The sequence below is a fragment of the Scyliorhinus canicula genome, chromosome 9, assembly GCF_902713615.1.
Source record: "Scyliorhinus canicula chromosome 9, sScyCan1.1, whole genome shotgun sequence".
NCBI classification, from domain to species: domain Eukaryota; kingdom Metazoa; phylum Chordata; class Chondrichthyes; order Carcharhiniformes; family Scyliorhinidae; genus Scyliorhinus; species Scyliorhinus canicula.
This window is the reverse complement of record NC_052154.1, coordinates 16,609,442-16,633,053: the sequence shown is the minus strand read 5'-3', so window position 1 is coordinate 16,633,053 and position 23,612 is coordinate 16,609,442. Positions and strand designations below refer to the sequence as shown.

The window sequence follows — 23,612 nt, the reverse complement described above, 5'->3', positions numbered from 1 at the left end:
TGATCATCCTCAGCAGGCCTTCATTCCTGCAGTGCCACAAGAAGCAATGCCAGAAAATGAGTGGAGTGCCTCCAAGAGGGCGGTCAATTCACCAAGCTGCATGCTCTATGTGTTTGTGCATGAAAGCTCTGGTCCTCCTGCTTCTCAAGCATCATAGAATCCCACAGTGCAACAGGAGGCCATTTGGCCCATCGAATCTCCACCGGCCCTTGGAAAGAGCACCCTACTTTTTGTTTTTGTGAAACATTTTATCAAGATATTTACAATTTTATAATAATAACAGTAAACAGTACAAGTACAAATATAAATATAGTGCATGAACCATCTCCATCCCTAACAAATCCCACCTACCCTAAACAGAAAATAGCCTAACTCCTCCCCCCCCCCCCCCCCCCCCCGCCTTTTTCTTATTGCCTCTGCTGACAGTTTGTTGACTTCTTCGGGGAAAACTAACTGTCTCCTGGCTGCCATCTTCAGACGCACCCTAGCATTGACCCTCTTAAGGCGAACTTAATTTTTTCCAGCCTGAGAAACCCGGCCATGTCACTGACGCAGATCTCTGATTTCGGGGGCTTCGAGTCCCTCCACGCTAGCAATATCCATCTCCGGGCTACCGAGGAGGCAAAGGCCAAGACGTCGGCCTCAAGAGCACCTCCACCCTATCCCCAAAACCAAGTAACCCTACCTAACCTTTGGACACTAAGGGGCAATTTAACATTGCCAATCCACCAAAGCTGCACATCTTTGGGCTATGGGAGGAAACCGGAGCACCCGGAGGAATCCCACGCAGACACGGGGAGAAAGCGCAAATGCCACACAGTCACCCGAGGCCAAAATTCAACCCGGGTCCCCGGAGCTGTGAGGCAGCAGTGCTAACCGCTGTGCAACCGTGGTTCTGTAGGTGCCGGATTGAGGGCCCCAGTGGGTGAACCCGGATCTCATAGAGCCTGAAGCCACACAGTCCTCTCCTCTTTCTTTCGCTGAATTCCGATAAAATGGGGATTTTTACTCGGAAAATCACTGGGAACAGAGCGACAGGAGTAGTCCGTTCCGCTCCTCAAGCCTGCTCTAACATTCAAGCTGATCATGGCCAATCTGTTCCTTAACCCCATTTATCCACATTGTTTCAGTCAGCTTTAATATTCTGACACAACAAAAGGCATTGATCTCAGCTGTGACATTTTCAATTGACCTCCAGCCTAAACAGCCTTTGTTGGGATCGGGAGTTAGATTTCTGCTCCACATTACGTTGAGAAGTGGTTTCTGATGCCACCCCTGAACAGTTAAATCTTAATTTTAAGATTATGGGTGCAATCTAACCGAGTCCAGGATGGGGGAGTTTAGCTGGGTGCTCACAGGGCCGAGAAACACCACGCTATCTACCAGTAATCTGGTTCGATTCAGGGCCTCAGTGGGGAACTCCCCAATGAGGCCGCATTTAGCCCCATTTCCTGCACTGAGAAGCTTTGCTCTCAACTCCCTGACGTGATCCCCGAACCCCCCAAAGTCCCAACTCACCCATAAGAGGGGTACTTTGCTGTACCCATGCATGGCACCCCATGGCCCGATCCCCAGCTCAGGAAAAACGCCAGTCTGGCACCCTGGCAGTGCTCCTGTTAGTGCCATCAAGGTACTAGGCTGGCAGGGTACCCAGGTGCCACAGCAGTGCCAGGGTGCCACCCTACCTACAGGGCATACCCGTGGGGGCCTCCGATCGCGTGGGAAGCCCTCACGAGTGCCATTCCATCTGATCCAGTTTGCGCAGACCAACACTGAATGGCGCCTGGCTGGGTACTACTCCCTGGGGAGGCCAGTAGATGATGTGAGCCTGATAGATCCTGGGTCAGAAGCCTCTCCTGGCATCTACCGGCTGTGTCGTACTCCCATTTGGGCGTAACACTGCCGATAGATCGCACCCTCTGTATCAAAGTTTGTGAGTTCTAGTTCTAATTCAGAAACTTGAGAACAAAATCCAGGCTGAAACTCCACTGCACTACTGAGGGAGCGCTGCACTGTCGGACGGTCCATGTTTCATGTGACACCTTAACTCAATGCCTTGTTTACCCTCTAAAGAGATTGTAAAAGGCCCCACAACACTATTGAAAGAAAAGTAGGGGTTTTCTCCTTGGCATCCTGGCCAACATCCATCCCTCAACCAACACTGCGAAGAAGAAGAAAAAAAATGACCTCATTATTGCCATTTTGCTGCTTGTGGGAGCTTTCTGTGCACAAACTGGCTGCAGCATTGCCTACATGACATCAGTGACGACACTTCGACAGTACCTTGTTAGCTGTTAAACGCTCAGGGGCATCCTGAGGTTGTGACAGGTGCTTCTATAAACTACAATCTGTTTGAGGCCATTCCTACACTCCTTGTCCAGGCCCCGAAAAGCAGGGAGAGTTCCGGCAGGACACTCAATGTGGTTCGTACCCATCTTCATAAGGACCAAAGTACAAAGTGAAAACATTCTCTCAAAGCACAGTAGGCTTCTAACTGCCGCACAAAAAGAAAGACCGTTTACAGCAGTTCCTACATTCACAGTCAAAGAAGTCCATTTTGAAAATTTAGTCACCGTTATGGTGCAGGAACTGTGCCAGCCAATATGTTGCCACAGACCGACACAAAAAGCAATGCAATAAGGAAAATCTAGTTTTTTTTGTGATGCTGGTCGCAGGGTAAGCACTGACCAAAGCACTGAAGAGAAGTGTTCCTCTTCACAATAGTACCATGGGATCTTTCACATCAACACGCGAGGGTAGGAAGGCCTCAATTTAATGTTTAATCTGAAAGACGGCACCTCAACGATGCACTGGAGTGTCAGTCATGATTTTCTACTCGAGCCCCTGGGGGGGGGGGGGGGGAGGGGGGGGGGGGGGGTGAGTGACTTAAATCCACAACCTTCAAACTCAAGAGACAAGGGGGTTGTGAAGTGAGCTGCAGCTGACAGCCTCCTCAAGATGACTCTTATCTGTGGATGAAATTTTCCAAAGCTTTCCACAGATTCTGTTCTTCCAGCCATATCCGCTGGACCGTTTTGCAGCTGAGACGGACAGCCTGAGGTAATAAGGAGAGCGGGATGAGCTGTCGCAAAGCTTCAAGCCATCTCCTGCTTTCCCCACTTGCCAATCAGCAGTTGTGAAGGTTGATGTCACAAGGCGACAATTGTAAACTTTGATGAGTGAATTCAAAACTTCACCTCCTCTGATCGTGAACTGCAGATGCAGAAAAGCAACAAGCTATTGCCTTCAGGACTTTGGGTTCAGTTCCCTGCAAGTTGTGTAATGTTGGCAGGCTGGTGTGTCAGTGTGTCTTCACGACAAACATGTCACCATTGTTACCTCCACAAGCCTGTGATGGAGTATCTTCAGCCTTCAGTATGACTGCATGCAGCAGCTAAAAGGAAGCAGCGGGTTCTGTGTTAATAATTTGTTTTGTTGTTCCATTCAACCATCATGGACAGGATGGGCTGAATGGCCTCCCTCCGTGCTGTAAATCTATTGTACTGGAAAGCCATAAGCCTGAAATTCCTCCTTTCGCAGAAATGTAATAAATTAATCATTAACAAAGTTGTGGCTTTGGAAGGTGAACGGGCGTGATCTAACCAAAATGCAACTATGTCGGACATGTTTAGCCGGGTGTTTCCCGGCACTTGCAGCGCCCAGAAAGACCACTAGCGAACAGGACTCTGGGGCCTCAGCAGGGAATGACCCGCCGAGGAGTTCCGCTCACCAGAACTCCTCGGGGCAGGAGGAGCTCCGGACGCCATTTTTTAATGGCGCCTGATCTCTCGACCACCCAACGTGACTCCCGGACTCCCCAAAGCTCCAACTCACCGATATGGGGGTCCTCAGGGCCTCCTCCACACCGCACCTCACACGGGCAGGGCACCAACAGACCCAAACCCTGGCGCAGGCAGAATGCCAGCCAGGTACCTTGACACAGCCAGTCGGGCACCCTGACAGCACCCGTGCTAGCACCACCTGGGCACCCAGGTGGCACTGCCAAGGTGCTGGTGCCAAGGTGCCCATGTGGCACTTGCAGTACCAGGTTGTGACCCTGCCCAGAGGCCAACCACCTGGGGGCCTCCGATCCCCTGGGAGACCACCCCACATGTGCCGTTCTATCTGGTCCCCGTTTCTGAGGACCAGTGCTGAACGGCCCTCGCCTGAGGTCTCGAGTAGAACAGGCGAGCTGCGTATTTGAGTGAGACAAGCTACTCGCTCTAATATGCAGATTTGCCAAATACTGATCCCGCCCACAATGGATGGGATCTAGATTGCAAGGCAAGGGCAGCACGGTGGCCTAGTGGTTAGCACAACCGCCTCACGGCGCTGAGGTCCCAGGTTCGATCCCGGCTCTGGGTCACTGTCTGTGTGGAGTTTGCACATTCTCCCCGTGTCTGCGTGGGTTTCGCCCCCACAACCCAAAAATGTGCAGAGTAGGTGGAATGGCCATGCTAAATTGCCCCTTAATTGGAAAAAATAATTGGCTAATCTAAATTTATTTTTTAAAAAATAGATTGCAAGGCCTCGCAAGATCCCATTAGATCTCGCGAGGCATGGCGTGTCCGGTACATCCCGGAACAGGCCACTCCCAGCATCTACCGGCCGCGTCACACCCTCGTTCATCCGAACCGGGATGCGACATGGCAGGTAGATTATGCCAAACATAGAACATAGAACATAGAACAGTACAGCACAGAACAGGCCCTTCGGCCCTCAATGTTGTGCCGAGCCATGATCACCCTACTCAAACCCACGTATCCACCCTATACCCGTAACCCAACAACCCCCCCCCTTAACCTTACTTTTAATAGGACACTACGGGCAATTTAGCATGGCCAATCCACCTAACCCGCACATCTTTGGACTGTGGGAGGAAACCGGAGCACCCGGAGGAAACCCACGCACACAGGGGGAGGACGTGCAGACTCCACACAGACAGTGACCCAGCCGGGAATCGAACCTGGGACCCTGGAGCTGTGAAGCATTTACGCTAACCACCATGCTACCCTGCTGCCCATCTCTGAGAGTTTTGCTGGCAGGGTGTTGAAGTTGAAGAATTGTTGAAAATTTTGTATTGTTTGAATTACTTTTCCCAAGTCCTCAAGTTTGTAACATTTCCTTCTCATTCCCCACCATCTCCCTCTCCCTCTGTGCCGTGGTTGGGGAGTTGGCAGACGGCTGTGAACTTGGCTGCCGTTAGTGACCGGGGGCAAGGACAGGGTGGAGGGTGGGGGCAGTGTGTGCATTGATCACCCCAGCTCCTCGCTTTCAGTCCGCTGCTCCATGGCTCAGTTGAGATTGGCGGCACACAGATGTCCGCAGCAACTGGAAATAAAGTCCAGCTTCCACCCACCCCCTCAGTACTTCAATTTGTGGAGGAGCCCAAGCTGCCCACTGCAGTATTGGAACAGTGTGACAGGAAACATTTGTTCTTCAGCAAACAAAAAGATAAACAAGTCCCTGGCCTCCACCAAGCTACCACAATCCAGTTTTATGTGTGAAAGCAGCAATTACATTCTCTTCAGTTATTGCAGAGTTCCTGCTTCTCTCTCCAACTGAAAACAGTTCTCTCGTTGGAATTAAACACTGTTGTTATCATCTGGCCTCAACTAAAGATGAGAACTCTCGCTGTGTATCTGCCTCCCAGCCCAGCTGTCTACATAGTTGAGGGAGTGCTGGATCAGAGCAGAAGCTTTCCCTCAGAGCTTTGATGGTGTTTATGCCATTACATGCACCCCCCCCCCCCAAATCAGAATAATTTTACCTCCGCTGATCAATGCCACTCCCATCGGTTAACACAACGCGCAGCCAAGTACAGTATTCCACCTTCCCACAGGCAATAGGCGAGTGTCAGGCTTTTTCCAAATTTAGCAAGGGACCAAATTCCTCGTCGGCCAATCATGGAGTTTTCAGCCTCACACTTAAGCTGACTTCGTACAGCTGTGAAGAGTTGCGGATGAGCTTGGCTAAAGGCTCACTGGCATCAATAATAAAAATGGCTTCCCCCTAATTTACTCTCCTCCCAAGGTATGGCAGCAGAGTAGTTATGGTGATGGGCAGGTAGCCCTGACTGCAAGTTGGGAAACTGGATTCATTTGTGGGCTGTGCCTGGTGGCAGGGGTGGGGATGGCCCAAGAAAAAACTCTATTGGGTGACCAGTGAACTTTAGGATGTTTGCTAGCTCCAACTGATCTGTCCTACATGTGCTTCTCGTGCACGCTGTGTGATTGACCATTGATGCCCTCTGAAATGGCCGCACAAGCCACGCCGTTGTGCCAACAGGGTGCCCCAATGCATAATGAGGGCAACTAGGGATGGGTAATAGAAGTGGCCTTGCCAACAGTGCCCAGGTCCTGAAAACAAAGATGTGAGCTGGTGCAACATCCATTACTTTTCTCCTATCCAGCTCATGTTATTTGGTTCCACCGAGCATGACTACCTCACCTCATCTTAACATACTTACCCATGAGCATCACTCCACCCGTTGCGCCCACACTTTCAAACCCATAGAATGAGCGTAAAATGAAAAGAAAATCTGCTTAGCTTCCTTCAAGTTGAAAGACTTGGGGAAAACGTGCCAAAAAGGCAGCAGCAAACTCAATCTTTTGAAGGAGCAGCATGGTGACGCAGCAGGTGATGAAGCAGCAGAGTAAACGGCGAAGCAATGGGCCTTCTGTCCATATCTCAGTCACACCATCCAATGGAGGTTGCTGGCATTAATGAGGTGTTTCCCCGCCAGAGAGAGCAAGTCACCCCACAGAGAAGAAGGCACCCCAGAGAGGACAAGTCACCCCAGAGAGAGCGAGTCACCCCAGAGAGAGCAAGTCACCCCACAGAGAAGAAGGCACCCCAGAGAGAGCAAGTCACCCCAGAGAGAGCAAGTCACCCCAGAGAGAGCAAGCCACCCCAGAGAGAGCAAGTCACCCCAGAGAGTGCAAGTCACCCCAGAGAGAGCAAGTCACCCCACAGAGAAGAAGGCACCCCAGAGAGAGCAAGTCACCCCAGAGAGAGCAAGTCACCCCAGAGAGAGCAAGCCACCCCAGAGAGTGCAAGTCACCCCAGAGAGAGCAAGTCACCCCAGAGAGAGCAAGTCACCCCAGAGAGTGCAAGTCACCCCAGAGAGAGCATGTCACCCCACAGAGAGCAAGTCACCCCAGAGAGAGCAAGTCACCCCACAGAGATCAAGTCACCCCAGAGAGAGCAAGTCACCCCACAGAGAAGAAGGCACCCCAGAGAGGGCAAGTCACCCCAGAGAGAGCAAGTCACCCCACAGAGAGCAAGTCACCCCAGAGAGAGCAAGTCACCCCACAGAGATCAAGTCACCCCAGAGAGAGCAAGTCACCCCAGAGAGAGCAAGTCACCCCAGAGAGAGCAAGTCACCCCACAGAGAGCAAGTCACCCCAGAGAGAGCAAGTCACCCCAGAGAGAGCAAGTCACCCCACAGAGAGCAAGTCACCCCACAGAGAGCAAGTCACCCCAGAGAGAGCAAGTCACCCCAGAGAGAGCAAGTCACCCCACAGAGAGCAAGTCACCCCAGAGAGAGCAAGTCACCCCAGAGAGAGTATGTCACCCCAGAGAGAGCAAGTCACCCCACAGAGAGGAAGGCACCCCAGAGAGAGCAAGTCACCCCAGAGAGAGCAAGTCACCCCAGAGAGGGCAAGTCACCCCAGAGAGAGCAAGTCACCCCAGAGAGAGCAAGTCACCCCAGAGAGAGAAAGTCACCCCAGAGAGGGCAAGACACCCCAGAGAGAGCAAGTCACCCCAGAGAGAGCAAGTCACCCCAGAGAGAGCAAGTCACCCCAGAGAGAGCAAGTCACCCTGGATTAATCGCTCAGACTCCACGCAGCAGTAACAGAATGGCAGAATGGGCAGCATGGCAGCATTGTGGATAGCACAATTGCTTCACAGCTCCAGGGTCCCAGGTTCGATTCCCGGCTTGGGTCACTGTCTGTGCGGAGTCTGCACATTCTCCCCGTGTGTGCGTGGGTTTCCTCCGGGTGCTCCGGATTCCTCCCACAGTCCAAAGATGTGCAGGTTAGGTGATTTGGCCATGCTAAATTGCCCTGAGTGTCCAAAATTGCCCTTAGTGTTGGGTGGGGTCACTGGGTTATGGAGATAGGTGTGGACCTTGGGTAGGGTGCTCTTTCCAAGAGCCGGTGCAGACTCGATAGACCGAATGGCCTCCTTCTGCACTGTAAACTCTATGATTCTAAGTAGGTCACGGTCCCCTGTCTTATTGGTCAATGGGACGGCAGTTGCCAAATATGAACCATGGGCCTTGCCTCGTCACCGGGAGTAACATGGAATGGTGGGTGCCATGGGAACAGGAGTCAGCGATTCAGCCCTTTGAGACTGTTCCTTCATTCAATTGGACCATATACACTTGCCGAACAAAAATCCATCAATCTCTGGTACTGAGATATTCAACTAAGCTCCCCAGCCTCAAACCACATTTGTGCGTGTCTATTGAGATAATAGGTCACCATCTATGTTTGAATCTTTGTTTGTGTTGACACAAAATGAGGTTCTCAGCAAAGAGCATGGTCTTGCGCATACAATCTTCCTGAATGATAGATGTGTGTGTCACCAAGAACAAGAGAGCCCCTCCCTGCTCCTGGTGAATGAGGGAACAGGCCCTGGAACCATTCAGATGAGGAATACAGGATTATTGCTGGCACGCAAAATAGTCAGAAGGAGTGGAAATCATTGCTGCCTCACGGCGCTGGACATCCTGGCCCCGGATTCCGTCTTTTACTTTTGTTTGAGCTGGAAGCTGCTTTGTGGCTCTGAGTTTTTTGGTTTCGTTTTTAGTTGGGAGCTGCATCAAAAACAAAGGTGTATTTTTGGTCTCTCTCTCTGCATGCTAAAGAATGCCTCCAGACCACTTGATAACTTCAAAGTAATACCTGTTGTCTGTAAGGAATTCAAACCTACTGTTTTTGTAGAAAAAGGATGTTTGGCTTATGGATATTGTTAGGAAAGTTATGAAATGAAATGAAATAAAAATCGCTTATTGTCACAAGTAGGCTTCAAATGAAGTTACTGTGAAAAGCCCCTAGTCGCCACATTCCAGCGCCTGTTCAGGGAGGCTGGTACGGGAATTGAACCGTGCTGCTGGCTTGCCTTGGTCTGCTTTCAAAGCCAGCAATTTAGCCCTGTGCTAAACCAGCCCCTAAATTAAGGGTTACCTACAGAGTACTGTATCTTTGGGGGGATATTTGCGTTGGTATTTGATAAGATGTTTACTGTGTGTTTATAAAATGTTAATAGGATTCATAGAATAAACACTTTTGTTTTAAAATGCTTAAGATCTCTGTTGAATAACACCTGGAATGTGGGCCCTTGTGCTCCCCATAACCAAAATCTATTAAACGTTGTAGGTCAGGTGAGCTCCATGATATACTTTGGTGTTCTCTAAACACTGGCACATAATAGTGGGTCCCAACCCACAACCCAAAACGTACAGGCTAGGTGGATTGGCCACGCAAAATCTCACCCTTAATTGGAAAAGAAAAGAATTGGAAATGGAAATTGAGGGAAGATAACAGAGACATGTGCAGATCTGTGCAGGCCATGTCAACCAGTGATAAGGTAAGAGAAAAATGTGCTGTACGTGAAGTCACACACTGAGGACTCATGTGAAATATAACAGAAAAAAAGACTTGTCCTTCAGCACGGTGGCGCGGTGGGTTAGCCCTGTTGCCTCACAGCGCCAAGGTCCAAGGTTCGAATCCCGGCTCTGGGTCACTGTCCTTGTGGAGTTTACACATTCTCCCCCGTGTCTGCGTTGGTTTCGCCCCCACAACCCAAAAGATGTGCAGACTAGGTGGATTGGCCACGCTAAATTGCCCCTTAATTGGAAAAATGAATTGGGCACTCTAAATTTATTTTAAAAAGACTTGCCCTTTTCTGACACCTTATTATGTCCCATGGCAAAGGGATGAAAAAGTGCAGTCACTTGCACAAAATACATCAGCTTAACCATTGGCTTCACTATAATACTCGTCCAACATACGCTTTAATTGGCTGATAATATTTTGCACTGATATAGCGCTTTTATTATTAGAAAGCTTCCCACAGGATAATCCCATGTTCAAACCACAGCGAGCCTTTAAATTTACAGGAAAATCTCTATTGTTCCGACATGCTCTGGGAATGGGAGACACCTGTTAATCTAACATAGAACATACAGTGCCGAAGGAGGCCATTCGGCCCATCGAGTCTGCACTGATCCACTTAAGCCCTCACTTCCACCCTATCCCCTTGAACCACGGCAGTCCTTGCGGTGCAGGTGCACCCACCGTGCTGTTAGGGAGGGAGTTCCAGGATCTTGACCCAGTGTCAGTGAAGGAACGGCGATGCATTTCCAAGTCAGGATGGTGTGTGGTTTGAAGGGAAACTTCCAGGTGGTGGTGTTCCCATATGTCTGCTGCCCTTGTCCTTCTAGATGGTAGTGATCATGCGTGTTGGTTGCGGGTGTGGAAGATACTGTCAAAGGAACCTTGGTAAGTTGCTGCAGTGCATCCTGTTACCACGCGGTTACCACTGTGCATCGGTGTGGAGGAGGTGAATGTTTAATTTCAGAGTCTATTTCATGGAACTTACAGTGCAGAAGGAGGCCATTTGACCCATAGAGTCAGCACGGACCCTGGGAAAGAGCACCCTACTTAAACCCACGCCTCCACCCTAGCCCCATAACCCAGTAACCCCACCTAACTTTTTTTTTGGCCACTAAGGGCAATTTAGCACGACCAGCCCACCTAACCTGCACATCTTTGGAGTGTCGGAGGAAACCAGAGCACCCAGAGGCAACCCAAGCAGACATGGGGAGAATGTGCAGACTCCGCACTGACAGTGATCCAAGCTGGGAATCGAACCTGGGGCCCTGGAGCTGTGAAGCAACAGTGCTACCCACTGCGCTACCGTGCCGGCCAAAGGTGATGGATGGGGTGCCAATCGAGCAGGCTGGTTCGGCCTGGATGGCGTTGACCTACACAGAAGCCATCGATCATCAATCAAAATTTGACACTGCCTCTCAACTTCTCTCTCCCCCTTACAGACATTCCTTCCAGCCTTCCTCTTGACCAAGCTTTTGGTCACCTGTCCCAATATCACCTTCGGCGGTGTCAAATTACGCACCTTGGTGTGTTTTGTCACCAGATAAAAGCGTTATGCCAATGTAAATTGTTTTCATATGCTGCTGATAAGACTTTGAACGCAGCTTCCAAACTCAAGCTTTCAGTGGGTGGCTGCTGCGATTTTGATAGGAACTAAAAATCCTTCCCCCTCTGCAACCCACCTCCCATCACCAGTACCACCACCAGCACATGTCCCTTTAAGATGCTGCATTTCCAAAAGCACTGACTTCATCATGGACTGAGCTCCAAAGTAAAACCTGCTGGGGAATCTGGAACACATTTAATTGCCCCGCATCAATCCACAACTGAGTGCTTGCAGCGTGAGACATGCTCGGGAGCTGTCCTCGTGAAGGAAAATTAATTAGTTTCAGTGGCTTAAAATGACCTGGCAGCCATATGGAATATGTTTAAAGCTGTAACCCCAATTTATCTTGTCACAGCCTCAAACCCTCCATAGATAGTCTCTTAAATTTCAATCTGTCACTGCTGATCATGGATGTTCCCTTTTAAAAGATTCAGCCCTCCTGCACAATCCGTCTCCTTTCTCTTGCTGGTCTCACGTTGCTGCTCCAGCCGTTGCTCACCCCCACCACCCTCCCCGGTTAATAAACTGCAGAGGGTTGCAGTCGCCTGTGGCTCCGACGTCTCGCTGCTCCTTGCCCAGCCTGTTTGCTTGCCTGGGGTCCGTTAATCTCAGCTAATGCACCTTCCTACTGACAGGGCTGGAGAATTACGAGCCCTCCCCACAATGCTGCAAGTCAAGAGTGATTTACAGGCATTGCCCAGAACACATCGTTTGTCTGCTTTCCACTGGCATTTGTCACCGCTTCCTGGCAGAAAACATTTGCCTATGTCTCCTGTGGCTGTGGTGGGGTTGGAGAATTGCTGTTGTGTGACTCCCCCCCCCCCCCCCCCGCCAAACACCCAACCTGCTGATCACCACAGCAGCAGGCCGGTGTCTTGTTAAACTTTGTTTATTTTGTAAATGTGTCCTGCTGCAGTGCCACCCTGACTTCGAAACATGTTGCCAAATGCCTCAACAGCTGGAGTGCTTCACCCTTTAACATGCCCCTTTAGCATGCCCTCCCTCCTCTTCCTCCGCCCTGTCCTGCCTTCAGGCTGGGAATTCACACTGAAATGCTGCTCGAGAAAGATTGAGATGCAGCAGGAAGGGTTCCCAGAGATTCCTATGTCTGTAACCTCCTCCAGCCCTGCAACCCGCCACTCGAGCCTTCTGCGAATTCCCCCACAGCCTTCGCTCCCATCGTTGGTGGCTGCAAGTGCCTTCAGCGGTCAATGCTCTGGATATCTCTCCCGAAGACATCTCCTTTAATAACTCAGCTCTTTGACCAAGCTTTCTGTCATCAGTCCCCATGTCTCCTTGTCAATTTTTGACGACACATCCCATTTTACAATTTGTTTTTTTTTAATTCGTTCATGGGATGTGGGCATTGCTGGCTGGGCCCACATTTTTTGCCCATCCCTGATTGCCTTTGAACCGAGCGGCTTGCTGGGCCATTTCAGAGGGTTGTTAAGGGAACCACATTGCTGTGGGCCTGAAGTCACATGTAGGCCAGACTGGGTAAGGCTGGCGGATTCATTTCACTAAAGGGCATGTGGGATTTTACAACAATTGAAGATAGTTTCATGGTCACCATTGCTGAAGCCCAGATCTTATTCATTGAAGTTAAATTTCACCAGTTGCCACGCAGGGATTTGAACCCTTGTCATCAGAGCCTCCAGATTATTGGTCCAGTGATGGTCTATTATGCCACCATCTCCCCCTTTTAACAATGATAACAGCGCTACATAAATGAAGTTGTTGTTTTATTCTGCATCCACTATGTATGTAGAGGAATAGATGGCTCTGTGCTCTACATTCACATTCTGCTTCTGAAAGGCTTTGCCTGACATTAAGGATCCAGGAAAACACCACTACTGTTTTCTGTAGAAATGTGAAGACTGAGGGCAGCACGGTGGCGCAGTGGGTTAGCCCTGCAGCCTCACGGCGCCGAGGTCCCAGGTTCGATCCTGGCTCTGGGTCACTGTCCGTGTGGGAGCCATGAGGTCATGTTGCAGTTGTACAAAACTCTGGTGCGGCCGCATTTGGAGTATTGCGTGCAGTTCTGGTCGCCACATTATAGGAAGGATGTGGAAGCATTGGAAGGGGTACAGAGGAGATTTACAAGGATGTTGCCTGGTATGGAGGGAAGATCTTATGAGGAAAGGCTGAAGGACTTGAGGCTGTTTTCGTTAAAGAGAAGAAGGTTAAGAGGTGACTTAATTGAGGCAGACAAGATGATCAGAGGATTAGATAGGGTGGACATTGAGAGCCTTTTTCCTCGGATGGTGATGTCCAGCACGAGGGGACATTGCTTTAAATTGAGGGGAGATAGATATAGGACAGATGTCAGGGGTAGCTTCTTTACTCAGAGAGTAGTAAGGGCGTGGAATGCCCTGCCTGCAACAGTTGTGGACTCGCCAACACTAAACGCATTCAAGTGGTCATTGGATAGGCATATGGACGATAAGGGAATAGTGTAGAGGGACTTTAGAGGGGTTTCACAGGACGGCGCAACATTGAGGGCCGAAGGGCCTGACCTGCGCTGTAATGTTCTATGTTCTATGGAGTTTGCACATTCTCCCCGTGTTTGCGTGGGTTTCACCCCCACAACCCAAAAGATGTGCAGGGTAGATGAATTGGCCACGCTAAATTGCCCCTGAATTGGAAAAAATTAATCGAGTACCCTAAATTTATTTTTAAAAAGAAATGTGAAGACTGAGCGGTGGCATCATAGAGGCCTTTCAAATTACGAAGGAGCCTGATAGGATAGATATGGAGATGTTCTCACTTGTGGGATGACCAATAGATTATTCAGTAATAAATAGAACAACGAAGTCACAGTGAACTCCTTTTACTGAGAGAGTGATCGGAATGTGTGCAACTCAGTACCGAGGTAGAACTTTAAAAAAAAAATTGAGAGTACCCAATTTTGTTTCCAATTAAGGGGCAATTTGGCGTGGCCAATCCACCTACCCTGCACATCTTTGGGTTGTGGGATTGCTTCTCGGCCTTTTGGCTACGATCAAGTGTAGTATCTGCTCTGCCTTTTGGCCATGATCTGGCATGTCTCTTTTGTGGGGACCATGAATTGGATTCAATTTGAATTGAATTGGTTTTTGGAAAATCTTTGAGTTGTGGGGGTGAGACCCACACAGACACGGGAAGAATGTGCAAACTCCACACGGACAGAGACCCGGGGCTGGGATCGAACCTGGGTCCTCAGTGTCGTGAGACAGCAGTGCGAACCACTGCGCCACCGTGCCGTCTTTAAGGTAGGACTTTAAAGCCTATTTTTTGACGCCTATCTTCACGCACACATTTTTATCCCTTTTGGGGAATAGTAGGGAAGTGGTGGAAGGTTTCCCAAGCTTGAACTCTGCTATGAACACTCCTTTCGTGACCAACAAGCCTCATTGGGCTCAAACCCAGAGCTTCTGGTCCAGCAGTAGGATCGCTACCCACAAGAATTAAAAGCAGACATAGGCCATTGATGCCTGCTCTGCCATTCAATAAAATCATGATTGATCTAATTATAGGCTCATCTCCCATTTTCCCGTCTGCCTTCCCTCATTTCTCCCTTCCTGATCAGAAATCTCTCTAACTCAGCGTTGAATATATTCAATGACCCAGCCTCCGCTGCTCTCCGGGAAGAGTTTCAGAGACTAACGACCCTCCGTGAGGAAGAGAAATTCTCCTCTTCCCAGTGTTAAACGGGAGTCCCCTCATTGTTTCAACTGTTAAAACTGTGGAAGCTAGTTAAGTACATGAGCCAGGGGCAGCACGGTGGCCTAGTGGTTAGCACAACCGCCTCACGGCGCTGAGGTCCCAGGTTCGATCCCGGCTCTGGGTCACTGTCCGTGTGGAGTTTGCACGTTCTCCCCGTGTCTGCGTGGGTTTCGCCCACACAAGACAAAGATGTGCAGGGTAGGTGGATTGGCCAAGCTAAATTGCCCCTTAATTGGAAAAAATAATTGGGTAATCTAAATTAAAAAAAAAAAAAATTAAAAAAATAAAAATAAAAAAATAAAAATAAAAAAAGTACATGAGCCAGGAAAGAATAGCAGGATATTGTAGAATGTGGGTTACGGGTTAGGGTGGAAGTGGGGGGCTTAAGTGGGTCAGTGCAGACTCGATGGGCCGAATGGCCTCCTTCTGCACTGTTCTATGTTCTATATGAGGATTATGGGATGCTCCACCATTGAATGCATTTAAGGCTGGGATAGGCAGAGGTTTGGTCTCTCGGGGAATCAAGGGCTCTGGAGAATGAACGGGAAAACAGAGTTGGAGGTCAAGATCAGCCATGATCGTACTGAACGAACCACGAAGGAGGCCTTTTGGCACACCGTGCCTTTGAAAGAGTCGTCCAATTAGCCTCATTCCCCTGCTCCTTCCTCATGACCTGCAAATCTTTAACTCTCGTATATTTAATTTTCCTCCAGGCTCCAGCCCATCCTAGCTTTACACGTTGTTTCTCCTTGGGATGGCTGTCGTGCACGAATAAGGTAAGATGCAACAAAACAGGAGGAGGTGCACGTCGTGTATAAAAATATTACCTCGGGCAGCATTTTCTGGCCCTTCCAGTCCACCAAGGTCGGCCCCTTGCAGTGCGACCCCCAGCAGTGGGACGGGTGAGCTGCGCAAAACCGTCGTAGACATCGGCGGGACTGGAAGATCAAGCTGGCGGCCAATGGCGAGTGGCCAGAAAACGCACTACGGTTGGGGGCGGGAGGGGGGGGCGGGAATTTCCACCCACAGCCCTTTTGGACCAAAGGGCCTGTTTCTATATTATTTAAAATACCCGTGGCTTAGAATCATAGAATCCCTGCAGTGCAGAAGGCGGCTATTCGGCACTTCAGGTCTGCACTGTCACACCAAGAATCTGCAACTCACGAAGGGCAAAGCAGCTTCCCACTATGGCAACAGCTCTGCAACTGAATCGACTTGTTTTCTCACCTAGTTCCTGTCCTCGGCATGTCTCAGAGAGTGAGGTGCGCTCTGCATCAGAGGGAGAGGAGAATTCGAGGGGAAAACATTCCTGTGTAGGCCTCAAGCACCTTCTAGTGGCAGATCAAGGCATGACTTTTAGAGGTAGTAGAACCGCAGCCTGCCTGTAAAATGTGTAAATCCAAATAGATTAAGTGAAAGCTGCTTTTACAATGGCGATCAGCCACTGGCAGCTGCTTTTCTGGAGCATTATCGAAATAAAACTATCAGACATTTTTAAGGGGGTGGTCTACACAACACATGTGGTTTTTTGCGTGTGGGTTTTCCCGAGGACAAGTGAATGAAGTTGCCTCGTACACCCTGACTCTATTGTGGCGACGCTTGGAGACTGCGCCGTGACAGCCTGAGCTTCACAGACAGTCAACGCATGTCCACAAATGGCATCGGCAGAAAAGAAACACTCAGAAGATCACCCAGTATCTGTGCAGAGGGAGAATCTTAGTTGACATTGACCTTGCATTAGAACTGGAAGGTGTTTCAGAGATTTAGCGGGTTTTAGAGGCAGGGGAAAGTGGCGGTGGTGGGGTTGGAGAGCCGGGAGGCTCCAGGAAATGAAGATCAATCTCCAGGACACTGCTGTGCGCAATCCTGGAAAAGAATGGCTACAGCGTGGGGGCAAGTCAATTAACAAAACCTCCAGGAATACATTTAATGACAGTTGGCAACCCTATGTCGCTTCTACTTGCTGTTAAATGTCCAACTTTTTCCCATTTTGTTGAATAGTAGTCGCCTCTGAACATTAACTCGGTTTCTGCCTGCACAGACACTGACTATTTTCTGTATTTTCTATTGTTATGTCAAGTTAGCACTGCTGCCTCACCGTGCCAGGGACCCGGGTTCGATTCCGACCCCGAGTGACTCTCGGAGTTTGCATTTTCTCTCCATGTGTGCTTCGGTTTCCTCCGGGTGCTCCGGTTTCCTCCAAATGTCCAAAAGATGTGCGGGTTTGGTGGATTGGCCAGGCTAATATTACCTAAACGTTAGGTGGAGTTACAGGGATAGGGCAGGGGATTGGGCCTAGGTAGGGTGCTCTATCGGAGCAAGAGCCAGTGCAGACTCGATTGGCCAAATGGCCTCCTTCTGTACTGTAGAAACTCTGCGATTTCTGCTGCCGAAGTATTTTTCCTTAGACTGAAAACTGGTGAACCTTTGGTTAGCACTGTTGCTTCACAGCTCAGGGTGCCAGGTTCGATTCCCGGCTTGGGTCACTGTCTGTGCGGAGTCTGCGCGATCTCCCCGTGCCTGCGTGGGTTTCCTCCGGGTGCTCTGGTTTCCTACCACAATCCAAAGATTTTTTTTAAAATTTGGAGTGCCCAATTACCTTTTTCCCAATTAAGGGGCAATTTAGCATGGCCAATCCACCTAACTGCACATCTTTGGGTTGTGGGGGTGAAACCCACGCAGACACGGGGAGAATGTGCAAACTCCTCCACACGGACAGTGATCCAGGGCCGGGATTCGAACCCGGGTCCTCAGCGCCGTAGGCCGCAGTGCTAACCACTATGCCACGTGCCGCCCTCCACAATCCAAAGTGTGCAGGTTAGATGGATTGGCCATGATAAATTGCCCTTAGTGTCCAAAACGATTACGTGGGGTTACTGGGTTACGGGGATAGGGTAGAGGCGTGGGCTTAGGTAGGGTGCTCATTCCAAGGGCCACTGCAGAATTGATGGGTCGAATGGCCTCCTGCACTGTAAAGTTTGTGATTCTCTGATTGATCTACAATGCCTGTAGCTCCAGTGGATTAGGTTTACAAAGACACCCTTTGCCTGTAAGTCAAACGGATTTAGTCTATGATGCCATTGGTTGACTGCTGGTGAAGTGATTTGGGCCTATAATCCTTGGTTGGCTGGAGGACCAATGCGGTTTTGGCCTACAATGGCATTGGCTGGAAGCTGGTACGGCATCTTATATTGTGGGAGTTCAGCTGATGGTGAGGGAATCTCTCTCTGAGTCTGCCTGCACCTTTCAAGCGTAAAAGCACCTCCCAGGGGCAAAGCATTGGAAATCGCAGGATGTCATTTGCACAAGGACTTGTCTGCCAACTAAGAAGGAATTGCCGTTAACTCGCTGATAGACTGGGATGAGGTGGGGGAAGGCTTGTATGGAGGAGGAGACCAGCATGGACCTGTTGTGTTGAATGGTCTGTATCTGTGCTGTCAAACTCGGTGTATGAGGCCAGGTTCCATTTTAAAACATAGAAACTCGAAGGTGAGCAGGAGTACCACTCCACACTGAGCTTAGAAAAAAAACACATGGAACCTGTGGTGAGGAGGAATGATTGTTTCTACTCTGGTGTCAATTAAAGGTCGCCCAAAAAAGTGATTGTGAGCTGAAAAATAAAACCAAGAAAAATAAGAGCACGGAGATATCTATGACTTATTGTGTCAGATTGACTCCACTGGAGTACTCTCACTTTGATGACATAATACATACAACAATAGAATAAGGCCATTCAGCCCAACTGATCTATGGTGGTGTTTATGTTCCTCACAAGCCTCTCCAGCTTCCTTTGTCTCTTTCAACCCATCAATATATCTTTGTCCTTTCTCCATCTTGGCATACTGAGCCTCCCCTTAGGTGCAGCTGCGTTATTTGCCTCTAAGTCAAATGGTTGTGGGTGCAAACTCAGGGACTTCAGCATACAATCCACGGCAAAACTGCTGCATATACCGAGGGCGTGCAGCACTAGTCAGAGCTGCTGCCATTCTGATGAGGTGTTATGCTCAGGATTTGATGGTCTCCATCCTGGGCTGCAAAAAGAAACAGTGCAGAGATAGTGGACGTACTAGCTGTGCTTTTCCAAAATTTCCCAGATTCTGGATTGGTCTCAGCAGATTAGAAATTAGCAAATGAAATACTGCTATTCAAGAAAGGAGGGAGAGGGAAAACCGGGAATGACAGGCCAGTTCGCCTGACGTTAGTCATTTGACGTTAGTCATCTGTTATTAATGCACTTATAAAAACATAGTATGATTAGAATAAGTCAACATAGCTTTACAAAGGGAAACCTTGTTTGACAAATTTATTAGAGTTTTATAAGGAAATAATTGGTAGGGTAGATAAAGGTGAACCAGTCGATGTAGTATACTTGGATTTCCAAAAAGGCATTTGATTAAGTGCCACAGATTCCTGGGCATGGTGGCGAATAGAATCATTCTGTGCCGAATGATCTCTTGAGCTGATTGTAATCACTCCACTATTGGTGGTCCTACCTTCTGTAGCCTGGGGTCTCCCAAAGGGGAGGAAAAAAATAGTAAAAGCTGGGAAACAAGAGTTCTGGATGTTCAGGTATACAGTTCAGACTAATATTTTTATTCCCTATTTTTGACTGCTTTGTCCCCATGAATTCCCTCCCTAAACCTCCCTGACTCCTCTCAACACTCTCCTCCTTTACAAGAACTTCTTAAAACCTAACTTTCTGCTGTACTTTGGTAGGAGGTCTCGTCCGATACCAGTGCTATGAAGCACGCTGGGACTATGTTAGATGCATGCCATTGGTATTGTTGGAGCAATTCACTCGATAGAAGGTACTTAGCCATGTTGCTGAGAGACAGAATAAAGCAATAAATAAAGGTGAATCTTTCTTATTTTGTCACTCAGCGGTGCTCAGTACCAGTGAAATGTATTCATTTGACAGCTGCAGTTTAGATGCGGTTTAAATACAGCGTTGCACGAGTAGCTTTGCAATGCAGCTCTCGTGTTATTGATCTTCTTTATTATTCACTCCTGACTTATGGTGCTTTCATAGCAGACAGAAATGTGGGGAAAGCACTGTCACTCATGTAATGTACGATGCCACACATTGTTGTTAAGTGTGTCGGTGATTCTGGAGGATTTTTATGAGTACATTAGGGAATATAGATGGACTGACAACCTCTTGAGCTAATTAACAGCGGGTTTGTACCGAGCTGAATCCAAGTGTTTCTGTTTGCCTTCGCTGCCTGGGTTACAGAGCCCAGCCTATTTACACCGTTCTTGACCCCGCAGCACTGCCAACAGCGCGAGACACAAAAGTGCACCCCATCATGAAAATCTTCCATGGGGTGTGGGTATCGCTGGCACGGCCAGTATTTGTTGCCCACCATTCATTACCCTTGAACTGAGTGGCTTATTCGGCCATTTCAGAGGGCGGTTAAGACATTGCTGTGGGTCTGGAGTGACCTGGAGACCAGACCAAGCAAGGATGGCAGATTTCCTTCCCTTTGGTGAAGCCACTAGTGAACCAAATGAGTTTTTACGAGTCAATGGTCACCATTACTGAGGCTAGCTTGAAGCTCCAGATTCATTAATCGAATTCAAATTCCACCAACTGCCGGGCTGGGATTCGACCCAGTGTCCACAGAACTTTAGCCTGGGTCTCTGGATTGCTGGCCCAGTGACTTACCCAAACACCACCATCTCCGCTTGGTGAGGTCAGTCTGGGGATTATGTGTGTTGCTGTCTGGGTTAGCCCTGCTGCATCACGGCGCTGAGGTCCCAGGTTCGATCCCGGCTCTGGGTCACTGTCCGTGTGGAGTTTGTACATTCTCCCCGTGTTTGTGTGGGTTTTGCCCCCACAACCCAAAAATGTGCAGGCTAGGTGGATTGGCCGTGCTAAATTGCCCCTTAATTGGAAAATATGAATTGGGTACTCTAAAGTTTTTTTTTTAAATAAATGTGTGTCACTGACTTTATTGTCCTTTCCCTGTTGCCCTTGAGAAGGTGGTGACGAGCCGCCTTCTTGAACCACTGTTGTACATGTGGTGCAGTTCCGATCAGGGAAGGAGTTCTCGGATTGTGGCCCAGCAGCATGAAGAATCAGCGATAGATGTCTAAATCTGGATGTTGCGTGACTTGCAGTGGAATTTGGGGGGGGGGGGGGGGGGGGGGGCGAAGGTGTTTCCATTCATGTGATGCCCTTGTCCTTCTCAGTGAAAGGGTTTGGTTGGGTGGCACTATCGAAGAGGCCTTAGTGAGTCACTGCCGTGTGCCTGCAGATGGCACACACTCTGACCATGGTGACGGGAGTGGATGTTCAAGGTCGTAATGGACAGCTGATCTATTTAGTCTTGGATTGTATTGAATGTTGCTGACTGTGTTGAAGACTTCAGCTCATGTGTACACTCCACACGGACAGTGACAGGGACCTGGATCGAACCCGGGACCTCGGTGCCCTGGGGCAGCAGTGCTAAACCACTACGAACACTGCCGCCTTCAGCTCATTTACTATCAGAAATTAACTGCGTCCCCAGAGCTCTGTTATGTCTGACGTCATAAGGAAGAAGGTGAGGTGGTCTTTTCACCACAAGTGGCAGTGATGGTGCTCATTAGCACCGTGAGATGAGTGCGGGGCCAACACCAGTAAAGGCAACTCCACAGCAGAAGCTTCTGTGGATGGGGAGTTAGGAGCCAATATCAAAGATGTACAAGCTGCAGACTCAGAGAGCGCGATCCACTGAGACACAGCTGAGACTCATTAGTATCAACAGAGGAAGTGAAGATTGTCATTAGGTCTTCCGTCATGGTTGCCCTCGCTGCAAAGATTCTTGGGAGTTACTTGCTCCATTGCAGAATACAGCGGCTCTGAAGGTTGCTGTCAGTGTAGATAATGGACTCCAGATACATTCCCAGTGCTTTGCATTGATGTTTGATGCATTACAAGCATTCATCTTTCAAAAACAGGGGCCAGGATTCTCTGACCCCACGCCGGAACGGAGAATCGAGGGGGGGTCGCGACACCGGCTCGCCAATTCTCCGGAGCCGATTTTCAGGCGCCCACGGGATCGCTGCCGCGCCAGTGGGGGGGGCCGTTGAAAGCGCTCCCCCCCGGCGATTCTCCGGGCCTCGACGGGCCAAGCGCCCGCCGAGTTCGGCCAAGTCCCGCCCGCGTGGGTTACGTATGGTCCCAGACTGTCTACAGGGGCCGTCCTGGTGGTAGGGGGATCCGACCCCGGGGAGGCATCCAAGGTGGCCTGGCCCTCGATCGGGGCCTACCGATCGGAAGGCGGACTAGTTCCATGGGGGCCTATGTTCCTCCACTCCGGGCCCTTGTAGGGCTCCGGCATATTGCCCGGGGGTTGGCGCGGAGATGGGATGCCACGCGCATGCACAAACTCAAGCCGGCCGTGGCGCACATGCACGAACCTGCGCCGGCCGTGGCGCATGGGTGTGCTGTCGGGGGGGCGGAGGAATCCACCAACGGAGAATCCCGCAGCATAACTTGTACTAATGTAGCAACCAAATTTCTGTACAGCTGACAAAGTACCTCTGAATGCAGGCGCTGTTGTAATGGAGGTAATGGTGCCAGCCATCCTGTGCATATGTTGTTGAGGTGACATGAAAAAGGGTGGGTTCGAGGAGGCTGATGTGGTGTACTAGGACCAGGTATAAACTACTTGGGCCATTCTGTAAATTCTATACTCAAGTTGGAATCAGCTAACAGACCAAACAGAAGGGGGGGAAATGTTCTATACATCTCAGCTATTCAATAGAAAGGGCATGTACTAACCGAGCCATCGGGAGCTCCAGGCACTTCATATACTTCACATCTTTAGTTTATGATCCTAAAATGTATGATTGATAACATTTTAAATAACGCCTAGCCTAGTACAATTACAGTAAAATATTACAAACAGGTGCAAATGGAAAACTAAAGATATGATAGAGTAACGGGAATGTCAATTAAAATAAATACCAGTAAACTATGTGTGACTAAGTATGGTGAGTTTGAACAGCTAATTAGTCCACGGTTTGCGAATGACACGCACTTCATCAGACACAGAAATACATTCGCAGCGTTCTTCGCTAACTTCTGACCCAAATGCTGCAATCCTGAGCTTCATCTTCTCTCTCAGCATGCTCTCTCCTACATCTGGCATCACAGAGAGCTTCACACCTGATGGTCACATTCTGCACTTGTGAATTCCCCCGGAGAGAGCCATGTCTCTCTGGGCAATTGCCAAGTGAAGTCCAGGCCTCTCCTCTGTTACAAGAGTTATCAGGGCGGGTGGGCAGAAAGGTATCTTAAGGGGCCAATTGACCTCTCAGTACTAAGGATTGTCCAGGCCAAAGGGCAAATGCAAAATCCAGCTGTGGTAAAATCTCAAAACTGGACGAGTGGTGAATCGAGGCCCAAATACACAAAGCAACTAGTTCGCTAGAACATGTGGCACGAATCTCCCTGGAGCTATTTTTGCCCCGATGTATTCTTCACTAATCAGTGTCTACAGAAATTTTTTTTTTTTTTTTAAATCATTTTTATTGGAATTTTTTTACAGAAAATATAAAAATATAACAAGTAATAATATGCAACTAACTGCCCCATAACACCCACAAATCCCCCCAAACCGTAACATCACATGTATCACACTCCCCCCACCCCCCCAACAAGAAAACTTAACCATAAATTAAAATTAAAT

General features: G+C 49.3%; 1 protein-coding gene and 1 pseudogene across 5 annotated transcripts in view; one reads left to right on the top strand and one right to left on the bottom strand.

Moving 5' to 3' along the window:
- The window catches only part of gse1 (Gse1 coiled-coil protein), a 663,550-nt gene that overhangs the window by 365,995 nt on the left and 273,943 nt on the right, over positions 1-23,612 (bottom strand). The gene's annotated exons all lie outside the window — the stretch shown is intronic.
- Positions 14,205-14,337, top strand: LOC119972039 (annotated as a pseudogene).